A 15,877-nucleotide genomic window follows, 5' to 3' on the forward strand; every position below is an offset into this window, starting at 1 on the left:
TTCACTTAATTCTATGGTTTCAATGAGCTAAGTAGCTGAGCTTGCACAGTCTGCAAAGAACTAGAAATTGGAGAGATGAAGGCCTTCTCAAATATGCATGCTCTATTTTAAGATTGATTGTAGCTCTGGTTTCTCACGGATCATCACATATAGCATAATACAGGAATCAAGGGTTTCAAATCAACCATGATTTACATGCCTTACCCCTCGTGTTAGTATGTTAGCATGCTTTATCTCTAGGAAATCAGAGACATTTAGAACTAAGAGCATGATATTCTCATTCCAGCGTACACTAACTCATGCATATATTCATCTTCTAAGCATATAAAAACATGGATTCACATATGCATGTATCTATAAGAAATCAAAATAGATGGCTTCATGTTATACTCATGACTGAAAATCCCCATACCTCTGAAAATATTGGTAGCAACTCCTTCCCTCTACGTGAGGTTCTTTTCCAGCAGCCTCCTACTTCAATCTCAATCTCTCTCAATCTTTCTATGGCTGGACGTGCTCCTCTAATGCTACAGAAAAAGAGAATTTTCCCCCTTTCAATTACATCCTTATCCATATCCTCAAATGTCTCCTTTAAGATTAACTTGATAAATAAATTTTTGTTTTTAAAAGAAAAACGTGGGTCTTACAATTTGGTTTGCTTTTTTCTGCGTTGGGTGCTTTGGGTGAAGTCATCATCATCATTTTTACTGCAGAGTCTCTGTTGGGAGATGATAAGTCTTCAGAGAAGTTTTTGATGGTCGGAAGAACCGGGGGCAGACTGAAGAACTCATGTGCAAAAATATTCCAAAAGCAAAAGAGTTTGAAGAAAGTTGCACGACACTGGAACAAATCACAAAAGAGATGTGCAAGTGTCAGAATTGTCAAGTCCAAACAAAAGGTTTCTGCCTCCACCATGAATTTGCAATACGTCGAATATTGGAATCCGAGGCGGACAGCAGTGAACCAAAAGAAAAGGTAGCAAAGGCTATACAGGAAAAAGGTAGAACTCCTATCAATTTTTGGAATTTTACACTTAAAAGTAGCTTTAATAATTTTGAGATCAAGCAGATCAAAAAGATGTCCTTATCTCATATTTCCGTTATTATCCCGGTTCAAAATGCTGCGGATAAAAAAGGAAAATGGAAAAAAGGACAAGCCTTCATTGACACCGGCAATATATATATATATATATATATATATATATATATATATATATATATATATATATATATATATATATATATATATATACATATAATGTACATATAATATACATTATAATATGTATGTACGATATATATGTTATATTAGGTATATATAATATACATATGACATATATCACATGCATATCATGTATAATATACATGTACATTATATATATTATGTGAAATATAACGTATATGTACAAGTAGTATAATATGTTGTAACTATAACATATTATGTAATGTACAATATGTAAATATAATGTTACATATTATATAAAATTATACTATATTATATGACACATATTATTTAATATATTATGTATCTACATGTATGATTATATATATATATATATATATATGCTATGCCACTTTATCTCATTGCAAGTTGACCTATCTTTATGTATTATATTATACGTATATACACATAATTATATTATATATTATACATAAATAATATGTATGCATAATTAATAAACCGTATCTATGTATATGTATATGTTGTAAAATGTTTCACATACAACATATATTATATATATATTGTACAATGTAGACATATTTATTATAATATGTACATATTATCATGTATAATGTAATATATAGTGTACTACATTATATATGCATAACATATATAATGCAATATAGAATATTATTATGTAGATATAGATACGTACCCATATATATACAGTGTGTGTGTGTGTGTGTGTGTCTTATATCATATATATGTATATATACATACGTCTTATATATACATATGTGTCATATATAGTACAATATGTTATACATGTGTTATTGATGTACATACATGTATACGTACATATGTAACATATATACATTATGCAAAACAATATACATATACATATGTATACATATAATATATACTTACATTTCATGCACATATACATATTGTTTATAACATATGTAACTGAACACATACATATATATATACATGTTATGTATGTATGTTCGTATATACATGTGTGCATATATGTATATACGTATATACACATATACATGTATGTTCTGTATACATATTATCTATATATACATTGTGTAAAATATATGTATTGTACGTATATACACATATATATGTACATATGTTTATATATATATATATATATATATATATATATATATATATATATATATATATATATATGTGTGTGTGTGTGTGTGTGTGTGTGTGTGTGTGCATGTGTTTTATATATATATATATATATATATATATATATATATATATATATAAATAGCCATTTATACATACATATATATACATGTATAATATATGGACATATGTACTATAATACATATATCCATATATTATACATGTATATATATGTATGTATAAATGTCTATTTATATATGTATATGTATATATATATAGATACCCACACTCACATATATTGCACATCACATATGTTATATTTATAACATATACTATATATATGTTGTAAAATGTTTCACATACAACATATACTGCATATTGCACAATGTAGACATATGTATTATAATATGTACCTATTATCATGTACAATGTAATATATAATGTGCTACATTATATATGCATAACATATATTATGCAATATAGAGTGTTATTATGTAGATATAGTTACGTACCCATATATATATAGTGTGTGTGTGTTTGTGTGTGTTTGTGTGTGTATGTGTGTATATATATATATGTTGAATATGCATATCATATATATGTATATATACATATGTCTTATATATACATATGTATCGTGTATATGTACTATATGTTATACATGTGTTGTTTATGTACATACATGTATATGTACATATGTACAATATATACATTATGCAATACATATAATATATACTTACATTTCATACACATATACATATTGTTTACAATATGTAACTGAACACATACGTATATATATATACATGTTATGTATGTATGTACGCATATACATGTGTACATATATCTATTTATTATTTGTATATATATATATATAACATATATATATTTTTGTTAACATCTCATGACATATAATATATATATGTATTATACATAAGGATGTAAAATAGACATCCCAAAATCTGATAGGTTGTCTCTCTCTCCAAGTACTTCATGTGCATGTAATGACATTGCCAGACCCCGGACTGCAAGAAGAAGTTTGAATGTGTCAGGGCCTTACAAAAATATCATCCAAGATTAAAGAACTTCTAGTATCTTGTGGCTTTCTTAGATGACGTTAAAGATGACAATATGGTAAACAATGCTACTTGATGAACAAGCTAATAAGTTCATATTGATTTTCCTTCTGCAGCTGAACTACTTCCTCATATCAGACTAATTTAATTATTTCAAACACTTCAAGAACTGCAAGAACATTAGACTTCGTAGATCATTTGACAATCAAAGGACCACAATTCTTGTGTTGCTTTTCTGTCGTTGTCGTTTTCTGCTGTCTACAAATATGATCTGCAGTGCAGCAATGGACAAATGTTTCCTCTCATATGTTTCTTTAGCAATATCAGGACAGTCACAGTAGTAGATCTATGCAAATGCACATGGAAAGCCTTGTGCATTCCAACATGGCTTGGTATAGATCTTTTAGTGCTGGATTGATTCGTAGAAGATTGATTCCATTGTTCTTAATTAACATCTTCTGTAGCATTAGTCGCATCTGTCATTGGTTTCATTTTTTTGTCCCTCCTTCAGTTGATCTTTTTTTTTTGTTCCTGTTTTCTGATTGCTTTAGAACTTTCATGACAAACTTTCTTCAAGGAATGTTTTGATACCCTTGTTTTCCCCTAATCTTTTGGTTCTCTGATTTTTTGGATATTGTTTAAAAAGTATGCACTCCTATCTGTTTCTTTAATATACTGAATGTAGTACCATAGCATGCCCTGCTGGTAGCAGATGTATGAGGGTCACTGCTTTATGGAAATTATACGTCAGGAACATCTGAAATTGCGTATGAGAAACTCTGCTTATTCTGCACCATATTCTTGGTATTTAGCTAACTGCAAGTGGATATGGTGGGAGTGAATAGAACTTGCAAATTTGCAAAAATTCTCAAATACAATAACAAATTCTGCTTATACACACACAAATACGCACATAGTTTAAGTATTTCTATCTTCATATGTACGTATACTTTTCCATATCCCTGTATCCACATTTACTAAAATTGCCATGCCTATGTCCCATTGTCGCATAAAACCCATCTTTTTCAAAAATAAAAACCCATTTTATAGTTCAAAAAATAGGTCAGCAAAAAAAAGCCTTTTTTTTTAAACATATGCCAAATGAAAAAACTGCCAAAAAACATAAAACAACTCTTTCTTTTGGCATTTTTGATTTTTTTATTACTCCATTTATTTTTGCATTTTCTTTTTAGGTTTTTTTTTTTTTTTTTTTTTCAGAAACTTTACCAAGATTTTTCCACTTTGGCATATTATACCTAAGAAAAACCTACCTCGTCGTTTAAAGCCCGTGAATGATCATGACCAAACCTGTACTTGTGCTCATGTGATTCTGTCACAATGAGAGTTATCCTTATTCCTGAATGGATTGGCTTATCAAATAAGTATTGGGATGAGCTATGCTGGCTAGCAGTTATTTCCAAGGTAGTTATTGATGCTAGCTTGCCAAGTTATTCTCGATTCATCTGGTGATCCAAACTTCTATACAATGTTATAATGTATTTGGTTAATCCTTACTCGCATAAGTCGTTGAGTGGGGATTTTCACTTGACATGGATTTGTGCTCCCAAAATTTTCTGAAATGACTTGTGGCTTTAGGTTGGCGATATTGTGGCACTTGGCCTTCTTAAATGGCTTGCCGAACATGATCAACGTTCACAAATAAGCGTCCAAGTGTTGTTTTTTGTGTATATATTCTTGTGGAATTGGTGAATTTCAGGTGGTCACTTAGTTTTGTTCCCTCAAAATGATGCAGGCATACGGGAGAAACTTAAAGATGGTTCAGTTCAAGTGTATAGTGTGCAAGCTTTCATCCCAAAAGATCCTGCAGCACTTGTAAGTGCCGAATTTGTTCAAGCAGAAGAGTTTTTTGGTCAATCTTTGACGAATGAGAATTATTTGTGGGACAACAGGTATGGCAGAATGGTTCCAGTCTTACTCATGATAAGTTTTGGTAGGTTTCAACAAGGAAACCCTTTCTTGTTTCAATGCTCTTCACCTCTTTGCCCACATTTGTTTTTTTTTTTTTTGCATGTATGCCTTAGCATTGTCAAATTACATGATTCAAAATTTATCAAACTAAGTGATTTGATATAGGGATCATCTTGCAGGTATGTTGCAGTTTCAAATTTTTTTTGTTAAGCATAATGCATATGTGAAGCCTCTTAACATTGCTTCAGTGGAGCCAAAGACTGCAGTTGTGATTAATATATATATATATATATATATATATATATATATATATCATATTTTAAAATATTATATATATATATAACATATACAAACATGACATATATATGTACATATATGTACTATATAACAAATATGTAATATCAGACGTACACATATATCTTATCATACAATATGTAATATATATGTACATACATATGTGGTATAATATTACATGTATAATATATGTATATTATATAATATATTAGTAGTATAGATGTTATTGGTATTATATATATACAATAACATGTATCATACATATTATACGTTTAACATATAATACATAATATAATATATTGTATATTATACATATACATTATTGTTTTAGTAATATATCATTAATAGACATTACTATAATTATATACATTATGCATTATAATACGTGTATAAAGTATGTTATACGTAATAACTTCTAATGTATATATAGTGTTATATGTTTATTATATTTTATACAATATAACAGATAATATGTATATAATATATATTATATATTGTACAATATAACATATAGTATATATATAATATGTTAATTTATTTATATAATTTATGCATTATATGTGTTGTAGCATTATAGTATTCCCTCATGCAGAGCCAGAAGCAGAAGCCAGATCCATATTTCTATAACTGGACCTATATAAGTTTAAATACCTGTAACTGGATCCAGATCCACAATCCATCCCTTACTCTATATAAAGGGATGTGGGTTCATTTTGTAAGAAAAGTTGAAAGTTGAAAAGAAATGAAAAATGCAGGCTCTTTCTTAGTTTTTTCTGTTCTTCCTTTTTGTTTACTCATTTGCTTGAGTTTTAGTTAGTTTTAAGTTTAGTTTTAGTTTAGCCGTGAGTGCAGACGGGTAAAGACTTTTTAATCTTAATCCGTCTTGCATTACTTCCTGTGCCCAAGCTTTTTCAAATTGCTTTGCTCCATCTTTTCACCCTTTCCTTTACCTATGTGACACAGATAAACCTAAAATAACAACAGAAGTTGGCCGAGACTAGTACTCCTTTTGTAAGAGTAGGAGTAGTGTGTCTTGAATGAATAACATTTCATCTTATTGATAATCCTGACTCCTGAGGTAGTTGAGTCGTGAATGTATACTGGCATGGCTTGAAATAATAAATCATGTTGAGTCTAAAATTGAAGTTGTTGAAAGAGCTTATAAGCTATGTAAACATTATCGAATCAATTTTCAGTTCTTACTTTATGTACTATCAGGATGTGTATGCAGTTTATGAAATCACTTAGTACTTACAACACCTTGTGTAAGTTATATATCAATGGGTGCTTTGACAGTGATGCGGAACAATGACCTATACTCTACGTGACAAAAAAAACTAATGAAGAACCTCGTTTTTCAAGTTTAATTCAGTTCTCCGTAATTTTCTGAGCTGGTTTCTGCAAAGTCGTTGACCAGTTTGCTTTTGTTGATTGATTATTTTTTGTGGTAGTTAATAATAGCCTCATTGTAGAACTGGAGAACAAGGGAAGGAAGTGAAACAGAAGAAACAGAAGAAAATCCTGTGAAAGGAGACACCTTTTACATGGACAAGAAAGCACGATCTGCTACACAGAAAGATGGGGTGCTTGGGCTTGGGCTTATAATTATCAAGCCAACTTCAGCTAGTTCAACTGCAGCCGAGCGCAACTCAGACACTGCTACTTAAGATGCCACAGATTCTGGGAAAAGGTCTCTTGGTCACCTAAGCAGCAAAGCTGCCACTTATCTTTCTGCTTTCATAATCTATGTTGCAAATGTAGGCAACATAGTTGACGGGATTGACACAACTCATGATTTTAACTTTTTCTCACTTGTGTACGAGTGGCCTAAAGATGTAAGTATCTAGTGTTGTGGACCTAGAGCTCCTTTTCTCATGCTTTCAGTGTTCTTTGCCATGTTTGGACTTTTCCCCTTTGAATAGTATCTGCTTATGGCGTTTCCTTGTTTCGACACTGGATAAGCTATTGTTTGTAATACTTAATAAAAGAATATGTTGTAACGCAAAATGATCAAACAATGCATGGTAAAGCAAGGATGAGCTGTTTGAGGTTTTGCTGACATGGATAGTTCTTTACTTCTAAAGGAAACTGCTGGACCATGGTTCATAGCACCTGTGAACTTATCATCTATCTGTATTCTTTTGTTAATTATAAAGGCTTTATTATGAACTTATATTAAAGCTGCCTACCTAGAACAAAGGAATAAAATTAGATTGCCTATAGTGTGCTGACAAGCCTGACATATCATGCAAGCATGCTAGAGATAGTTTGGGTCTTGACCTAAACGGCTAAACCTGTTCTACTAAACGGAATCTGGACTGGACAAATATGGACAAAAGGAAAAGGCTCTGTTTCAGAAAGTAGATCCGAAGTGAATATGCAAATACTCAGTTTGAATTGGTTCTAACAAATGATCAATCCTGTACTCCTCTGATCCTGTATTCCTATGACTGATGAATTTAAAGAATCTACAAAGTTACCTAATGTTAGGTTGTCTATGATATTGACACAGTGGAAAGAGAATTGCTCCTCTACCCACGGTCAGTGTCTAAATTAACTAGGAAAATCAAAAGAACTGCAAAAACAGAACAAAAAGAGGAAACTCAAAAAAGATTAGTGTTTCATTGATTCCAAGACTACATACAGATGAGGCTCTAAACATCTTTATATAACCTAAAATGGACCCCTGGATCTGGATCAAAACAAAGTAACAATCAATCAAACCCTAAAATTGAAACTAAATCTGTTTTTTATTCTCTGTTCCTGCATCAGATTTACCATAGATATGTTAGACATTATGGTCATTTGTACTTTGTGGAATTTGTCAAGAGTGGGATTTGTTTTTTGGTGCATTTGTCAGAACATGAACACAGGAAGGAAAATGGTGTTAGCCACTTCAAAATCTTGTTTGGAAAGTGGGAAGCAGGACAGGGTACTTTTTTGGGAAGTGATATGTGAGCTTGTTTTAGATGAAATAAGTTAATGCATATGAGTAAAACCCTTAAGAAGCAAATATGGGAGTTAGATGCCATAGTTAAGACCTATAATCAAGATTTCACTTGGAATTGATATTCCTGAGGGGCTCCATTCTTCACTTCCTAAGGATAAAGAATAGTGCCAGTTCTGGACAGGCTTAGACCAGACCTAACTTTTTAATGCTATAATGGAAGTAGGTTGTGATGGGTGTGGTGAGGGCATAAATGGACAAAAATATTGCACATTTATTTACAAATATGTACACAAAAGCTTTACACTGGCATGTTTGTGTGTGTTTTTTTTTCTGGTTTCACCATGTCTTTGTATGCAGGATTTTTCCACTCAATGCAACCCCTTCCTCTTTTTCTCTCTACTAGGTTATATATTTTCAAAGGAAAAAAGTACTGCTGCTTAGCACTAAACAGTTAATTTGTTAGGCATTTGGGTCGATTGATTTTTTGTTTTAAAATAGAAAAATGATTATGTTTACTAAGCTGAGACATCTGTATCCACTAATGCATCTTGATGACACTCATAGGCAAGAATCCGAATATCTTATCAATGTCAGTTGATCATATGAATTCGCCACTTATGAGTAATTGTCAATCTGGACATGATGCTGATGATAATGGGCTTCGTTAGGTCGATTTCTATTGGATCCAAAGTTGATCCCTAGTTAGTTACTATGTTCTGATTCTTCCAAACCTAATCTAAAACATATATTATTCTTGTTTTAATTTTGTTTAACAAAATATCTAAAGATGAACAAGTTATGAAACACAAAAAATATGTTTTAGAAAAAAAAGAAGAAAAATAACCATAGCATGTCTGTCTTATTTGATTATTTATCAAATAATGGCAGGATAAGTTTATAAGATATAGACACACACACACACACACACAAAAATACATCAATGCCTGCACCTATTCTCATCCTTTAGGATGGGTAGTACTTTAGTTTGTGGTTGGCACACATCTATGTATGTATGGTGCAGAACTTGAGTACCTGAAAAAAGTTGATAACAGGCCAACTCAGCATGTTTATAATCAGCACCTGCCTCTTGTCAGGTCTAGCCTAATTTCTTACCCTAGACCAGGCCTAAGTGGGTTGGATAGCCAACTACTTGATGGTTACAACCCAATCCCCAAGCATACCCTCTCTGTCCTTAGGATGATCATTGAATAGTCCTCTTACTTGCTGTTAGTCTATAATAACTTTGACATGTTGACATCTCTCTCTCTCTCTCTCTCTCTCTCTTTTGTTCTGCTAGAGATCTTGCTTTACCTTGTTAATGTAATCCAGATATGCTATTTTTTTTCCATAACTAATTTCTGAAATGATGCATATCAGCTTCTCTTTTTTTCTTTTACGGTGGACGGTTTGTTGTGATTATCTTGTGATAGATGTTGTATGAATGAATTTTCTTTTTCCTTTTCTGAGGCTAAGTGAATCCATGTGCTAGTTGTAAGGATCATTTGGTGGGCCGGCATATGTCTATGAGGAATTTCAGACATTATGGCTGTCTTAATGTAAATATCCACTTAAATGATTGCATTTTGGGATATTACGTCATTTTATATGGTATGGGGTTATTTTGTAATGTATAGATACCTGTACGCAATTACAGACTCTTTGATGGGTTGAATCCATAATTGCCCATAATATAAAATGGTAGTGGTCCCCGGGGTTATGCAATGGTTGCTAGAAACGTTGGTTTCTAGGGTTGTCTCTTCCCCATTTGAGAGCGACCGCACGTGCGCCGCAAAGACCCTGAAAGATCCTACTGCAATCCGATCGTCCATTTGTTCAGATGGATTCAGGTATGTTTCCGCTACAGTTAAGATTTTGTTTCAATGATTTAGCATGAACATGATCTTGTTTAGGGCATATTGTTTTTGTATATGCATGAGGGAAATCTCCCATCAATTGGTATCAAAGCCCTGTGTTCATTGTTAAATCGTTGATTTTTGGGTGAATTTTTTGTGTGTTCTTCCCTTTTTTCGGTTTTCCCCTTTTCTTCGATTCTCTATGATGTTCTACATCGAAGGATGGAGAGGACACTGTGCGTCTGTCCCTTGCTCTGTTGCACATCAGGCATTTTACGCCTGCTTCCGGTGCTCTGCAACACCAAAATAATAATAATAATTTGGGCGTGGGCGAGCAACGAAAGCCATCGGGCTTCCATTGCAAGCACCTGAGGACACAAGAGGAACGGGGAAGGGGACGACCGGATCGGCGGGCGACGGTCGCCGTTAGGAGAAGGCGGGCCTCGGGCTGTGGTGACGCAACCCACGCTGTTGGGTGGCCTGCCGGTGCCCTCCTCGCCTTTGTTGTAGCCACAGAAACAGAAAGAAGGGGCAGAAATAAGGAAGAATGGTGGACGGCCGGAATCCGCCGTTTAGGCAAGCGTTGGCCGGCCGTTAGGTAATGGACGACCTTCGGCTGTCCTGGCGCGACCCGCCGGTGGCCACCCACGCTGTTGGGTTGCCTGCCGGTGGTTTTCTCGCTACTTTTACTGTCGCCCAAACCAAGAAAGGGGGTAGTTTTGCAAACAGGACGGAGAAGGCTGATTCCAGCCAGTTTTCGGTGGGCGACGGCCGGCCATCATGGCGGCACCAACCGGTGGCCACCCACGCTGTTGAGTGGCCTACCGGTGGAACTTCACCGCTGGTGGAGACAACGCCTGCAACCGCTCGCGCGGTCGAGCGGTGGAGGGTCGGACCCGGGTCGGGTCATGGCAGACCTGACCCGGATCCATAAGGATTTAAAAAAAAAAAAACAATTTTGTCGCCGCGCCCGTTTAAGAATTTTTGGATCCGGGACGGGTCCTGTCGGACCCGGCCTGTATCCATCCAGTTTAAGAATGCGGATCCGGGTCGGGTCACGTCGGACCGACCCGTATCCATTCAGTTTGCATTTTGGATTACGGGTTCTGGTCGGGTTGCATGTGACCCGACTGTATCCATACGGTTCTTCCGGATCCGTGACTCGATTCAGAACTGGTTCGTGCTCTTCAAAACTGATTCAGTTCAAGTTTAAAACGGTTCAGACCGGTTCAGTTGATTTTAAGACCGGTTCAGTTGTTTTTCAGACCGGTTCGATTGATTTTCAAACCGGTTTATGCTTTTCAGAACCGATTCAGTTGATTTTCAGACTGATTCAAGGCTTTTCAAACCGGTTCATTCAGTTTTAGAACCAATTTTAGCCATTTTTCAACCGGTTCAGTGGGTTTCGGAACCGATTCAGTTTATTTTTTACTGGTTCGTCCAACTTTTAAACAGGTTCAGCCCTATTTAGGGCAATGTGGGTGTTTTAGTTGCAGTTCAAGAATGATACTGGCCATTTTAAGGCCGATTCAGTGGTTCTTGAGCCACTTAAGCACAATTATGGTACCAGTTTCTAAAGTTTTGGACTCTTTTTGGGCCATTTGATTAAATCTTTTGGTTTTGGATTGAATGTAGGGCAAAATTTGTATGTAAATTTTAATATATGTATCATGCTTTCCATGTTGTTAAAATTGTGGGTGTACTTTAGATGAATATTTGGACAACTATATCTGTTGTACGAAATGAGTAGGTTTGTACTTTATGTCGTCAAAGTGACCTCTGTTGTGCGAATTTGCCTCTTTTGAAAATTAGATGATAGTATACTTAATCCATGCGGGCAATGATCAACCCAAAGGAGGACTGTTGGTTTGTCAGGTTTAAGTATACAGGGCAATGAATATATGATAATTTTTTAGGTTTTCATGTGAATAGTGAGTCAATCCAAAGATGGGCTCGTTATTTGATAGGGCTAATTATCTATATTCATTGTTAACCAAGAATACCACTTGCAGTTAATATTTCAATCTAAAGATTAGATATTAATGTTGCACCGGTACCTTGTGATGGGATTTGGGCCATTGTATTTAAATTCATTGATATTTGTTATTTCATCTATGTACATGTATTGATTGTGAGCATGTTTGGTATTTTTGTTCTTTGTACAATGAGTTCTGCTTCCATGATATCTGTAAATTTGAGTACTATTCTTGAGTTAAATGGTTCAAATTTTAAGGACTGAAAAGAAACTGTCATGATTGTTCTGGGTTCTATGGATCTAGACCTTGCATTTAGGGAGCTCTCCCCACCTCAGTTAACAGATAAAAGTGCCCATGATGATAAGCAAAACTTTAAACGGTGGGAACGCTCAAACCGCATGTGTCTAATGATCATGAAGAAATCAATCTTAGAAAACTTTAGGGGGTCAATTACTGAAAAGGCTAGTGCCAAAGAGTTCCTCGAAAAAATTGAGAAGCGTTTTGCTAAAAACGAAAAGGCTGAAACAAGCACTCTTTTGAGTAAACTTGTGACACTAAAGTATAAAGGAAAGGGGAACATACGGGAGCACATTATGGAAATGTCTCATCTTGCTTCAAAATTACAGGCACTAGGTCTGAAGTTATATGAAGACTTCATAGTGCATATAGTTCTCTTTTCTCTTCCACCACAGTTTGGACAGTTTACACAGTTTGGACAGATTAAAGTTAGTTATAACTATCAAAAGGAGAAGTGGACTCTTAATGAGCTCATTTCGCATTGTGTGTTAGAAGATGAGAGAATGAAGCATGATAGGATGAAAAGTGCTCACTTGGCTACTACACCTATTCGTTTTTAGCAAAACGCTTTTCAATTTCTTCGATGAACTCTTTGGCACTAGCCTTTTCAGTAATTGACCCCCTAAAGTTTTCTGAGATTGATTTCTTCATGATCATTAGACACATGCGGTTTGAGGGTTCCCACCGTTTAAAGTTCTGCTTATCATCATGCGGCTGACCAGTCATCCATTAAGAAACAGAAGAAGCATAAGGAAGGCAAATCAAGCTGCTTCTTTTGCAAAGATGAAGGTCATATAAAAAAGGATTGTACTAAGTATCATGCATGACGTGAAAAGAAAGGTACGATTCTCACTTTGGTTTTGTTCTGAGGTTAATTTAATTTTAGTACCAAAACACACTTGATGCGTAGATTCGGTTGCTACTATTCACATAAGTGTTTCTGTGCAGGGCTGCCTAAATTGTCAGACGCCAAATGATGCTGAAAGATTCATCTAAGTGCGCAATGACAAGAAGGTGAAGGTTGAAGCCATAGCAGATTTTTTGTTATTGTTAAAGACTGACTATTATTTGAATTTGATAGAAACTTATGTAGTATCGTCTTTTAGACGAAATTTGATTTTTATTTTTTTACTGGATAAATTTGGTTATTATTATTCATTTGAAAGAAGTAAATTTAAGTTGTTTCTGCACTCAAATTTGATAGTCACTTGTTCTTTATCTGGTAGTGATAACCTCTATTTGCTTGATACGATTGCTTCATATCATGAAACATTGCATGTTACGTCTAGTGGTACTAAAAGAAAATTAGCCAATGAGAATTCTGCTATGTTGTGGCATATGCGCTTAGAACATATCTCTGAAAAGAGAATAAAAAGGCTTATGTCAAATGGATTTCTTGAGTCCCTTGTTTTTTGTAGACTTTAATGTTTGCATTGAATGTATAAAGGGAAAACGAACAAACATTAAGGGGCTATAAGTTTTATAATTCATCCAGTAAGTCTTTTTTTGAAACGAAAAATGCCCATTTCTTTGAGGATATTGAGTTTGGGGGAGGTGATGAAGTTAAACATATTGTCTTTAAAGAGAGATGTAAGTCTACTCATACAGATGTTGAAAGCAATAGTCAGGTCTTTGTTCTTACCATTGTTCCATCAACATGTTCAGAAGAAGACAATGATGTCGGTCTCCATACTGAATAACAAACTCAACAACCTCAAGAAAATCAAGTAGAGGTGCCACTGAGAAAATCCATCTATGGGCTAAAGTAAGCTTCCCGTCAGTGGTATTACAAATTTTATTAAGTTATAGTTTCATTTGGTTTCGAAACTAATATGGTTGATGAATGTGTAAAAGTTCAGTGGAGATAAATTTATCTTTCTAGTTTTATATGTCGATGATATATTGCTGGCAAGTAATTATGTGGGTATATTGCATGAAACTAAGAAATTTTGTCAACAAAGTTTGACATGAAGGATCTTGGTGATGCATCTTTTGTATTGGAGATCTAGATATTTCGAGATCATTCTCGGGGTGTTCTTGGATTATCACAAAAGGCCTACATTGATAAGGTGCTTCAGTGATATGGCATGAAGAATTGTAAACCAGGAGACACTCCGGTTGCTAGAGGAGATAGTCTCAAACAGTGCCCTAAAAGTGAAATCGAATCTAAGGAAATGGAAAAGATTCCCTATTCATCTGTTGTGGGAAGTCTTATGTATGCTCAGGTTTGTACTCGTCCGGATATTGCACTTATCATTAGAATGTTAGGCAGATACTTAAGTAATCCTGATATGGATTATTGGAAAGCAGCCAAAAATGTATTGACATACTTACAAAGAACAAAAAATTTTATGCACACATACAGGAAGTCAGATCAGTTGGAGATCATTGGGTATTCAGATTCTGACTTTGTTGGGTGCCAATAAAGTAACATAGCATGTTACGAGACATCCAATCATGCTTTATGGTTGCAGAATTTTGTCACGAGGCTGCGCATTATGAATGGTGTAGGAAGACCACTAAGGTTATTGTGTGACGATAATTCAGCAGCCATGTACTCTAATAACAGCCAAAGTTTGTCAAAGTCGAAGCACATCGATATTAAGTTTTTGGCTGTTAAAGAGATGATACAGAATGGTTAGGTGTCTTTAGAGCATATTGGGACAAACTCTATGATTGCGGATCCGCTCACCAAGGGTTTAACACCTAAGGTCTTTCACGAACATGTTGTTCATATGAGGGTGCTACCTTTGGATGATGTGCTGGTTTAGTGGGAGTTTGTATTTTGTTTTCTCTTATGTATGGACACATATTTAGTTTTCTGCATAACAAAGTTTAAGTTCTTTAGTTCCATTCTGTGTTTATGTGCTTTTGATCTCCATAAGGTTTTAAAGTTGGACCAGTTGAGAATAGACATGTTGTAATCACATTATATGTAATTCTCATGCTATACACCCATATCAGATCTATGTCATTGATTGTGTTAACATTTGTGATCATTGAAGGTCTAACTAATTTTAATATAGCGAAAGCCGCTTTGGTTCTGTGTTGATATGATCATGGACGAGATTTGTGAAAATGATGTTTAATAAGATAGCAGTTATGAGCTCTTAAGGTTTTATGTAATGTCTGAATGTTTGAAGACATATTTGGCCCAAGTGGGAGATTGTAAGGATCATTTGGTGGGTCGGCATATGT

The sequence above is a fragment of the Nymphaea colorata genome, chromosome 14 (genome assembly GCF_008831285.2).
Source record: "Nymphaea colorata isolate Beijing-Zhang1983 chromosome 14, ASM883128v2, whole genome shotgun sequence".
Taxonomy (NCBI): Eukaryota; Viridiplantae; Streptophyta; class Magnoliopsida; order Nymphaeales; family Nymphaeaceae; genus Nymphaea; species Nymphaea colorata.